General features: G+C 45.1%; 1 protein-coding gene across 1 annotated transcript in view; it reads right to left on the bottom strand.

The window, feature by feature from the left end:
- FBXO43 (F-box protein 43) overlaps positions 1 to 2,014 on the bottom strand; it is a 14,456-nt gene that overhangs the window by 10,693 nt on the left and 1,749 nt on the right. The window lies entirely within an intron of this gene.

The raw sequence follows: 2,014 nt of genomic DNA, 5'->3' as shown, positions 1-2,014 counted from the left end.
GAACTAGAGGAAATTTTTTTGTTTCATCATTGCTACACTGCACCCTGACTGGCTGTCTCCTCCCCGTGACCCTTCTGCAAGGGAATGTCCAATTGCCTATAGATGGGCTTTGTGTCTCCACTCCACACTCCCCCGATTCACAATGATAAGATTTTTTGTTCTGATGATGCCTGATACCTGATCCCTTCAACACCTCGTGATCGCACAGGCTGGTGTGCTTCTTCAATGTGGGCTTTGTTGCTTCTGAGCTAGATGGCCGCTTGTTTACCTTCAAGCCTTTAAGATCACAAGTTTTCTTAAACTAGATTTGAAGGGAATAAATCTGGCAACATCATTTTCAGATTGGTAAAACAGCTGATTTGCATTCCCCTGTGATTTTTAACAACATTAAAGTACATATTTTTAGTTTTATTTTCTAGTTTATTTGTAGTGGACTAAATCAGTCAGTTGGATATTTTCTTTCAAGGTTCTGGGATGCTAGCCACAAGGTCAGTGGTTCAAATACCCCAGCTCCTCTGTGGGAGAGATGAGGCTGTCTGCTCCCACAGCCTCAGAAACCCTGATTAGGATCCCTTAATGGGGATCAACTCAGCAGCAGTGGGCTATGTGAGTATATGTGTGTTCATGTTTGTGTACATGCACAGTGGATATATACACCATATATTTATGCAAATAATATATACATTAGTTTTTTACAGTCAGCATAATCCCGTGTGGGTTTCCTATGCACATATGGGTGCATGTGTTACTTCCATGAGCATGCTGTATGCAAAACGTAAGGTGATACACGTTTGTGCGTGTTTCACATGTATTCATATACATTAAAGCACACAGGGGGCACAGTCTCAGGCACAGATTATGGCCCAGGACCATAATCTAATGGGACAACTCAGTCAATTGGAATAAAGGGTATGTTCTACATCCAGGCTTGGTGAGTCGCACCTGGGGTCTTCAAAGCTACAAGCAGTCCTTTAGGACACAACTGTACGTCTCGACCCCTCTGCAGCAAATCAGAAAGAAGGAAGCTAAAGACTCAAAGAAGAAACCAGTCGGCCCGAGTCTACAAGACCACAGGGCCTCAGCGATCTGAGAGCAGAACTATATGGTGCCCAGCTACCCCTCTCGACCATTCTGACCAGGGACACAACAGATGGTCCCGGAGAGAAGAGGAGAAAAATGCAGAACAAAACTCAAAGTCCTTACAAAGGCCACACTTACTGGATGGTAGAGACGCGAGACTAACCACCAAAGCTATCCTTCTAAATGCCCTGTAAACTTGGAACTAAGACCACTCCCAGAGGCCACCTTACAACGAAACAGCAGATTGGTTCATAAAAAGAACGGGCTCATCTACATAAGGCCCAACTGTCAATCTTCACCCTGTCTGTATGCACATGAGGGGTGGAGGGGTGCAGGGAAGGGAAATGGGCATTCAGATCTCCATCTGTGAGAGTCATTCTATCAAGGTAACAGTTTTCCAGCAAGTAACTTGGAAAATTTGGGTTCAAGGGTCCTTCTAAAAACTTTTAAACCCCAATCTAAACCCACTGCTTTGGAGCGTCCTCAGCCTTCATAACTGAATGAAGAACTGCCCCACGGGGTTTTGGAGGCAGCAAACCTTTTCTGGAAGCTCACTGCCACATCTCAGCTTGAAGTACTAGGTTGCAATAGTAGACCTTTAGGACCGCGATTGGGCGCTTTAACCGCGGCGCCACCAGCGCGTCTAACGTTTTCAGATTTCGTTATTCTGCTCCTTGGCCACTAGATGTCTCACCTTCCTAGCAATTAAGGAACTGAAGCGGCAAATTTAAATGCAAAGCTGTCAAGACAGAGGTATTCGCGTCTTGGAATGTTAAATATAAAAAATAAGACACAAGAAACGAATCTCTTTCTCGTCAACTATACAGCTGAAGTTGCCTGCAACGTGTTTTCGCTGCTGTCGACTGGCCCTAGACGTTGGTCCCCATCACCCGTCAACCTCCTTCAACCCTTCTTTTTCCAACTGCTCAAGCTC

Source organism: Echinops telfairi, unplaced genomic scaffold, assembly GCF_000313985.2.
Source record: "Echinops telfairi isolate 266 unplaced genomic scaffold, ASM31398v2 ScPeMD7_1;HRSCAF=3_0, whole genome shotgun sequence".
Taxonomy (NCBI): Eukaryota; Metazoa; Chordata; class Mammalia; order Afrosoricida; family Tenrecidae; genus Echinops; species Echinops telfairi.
This window is presented reverse-complemented; position numbering and strand designations above follow the sequence as displayed.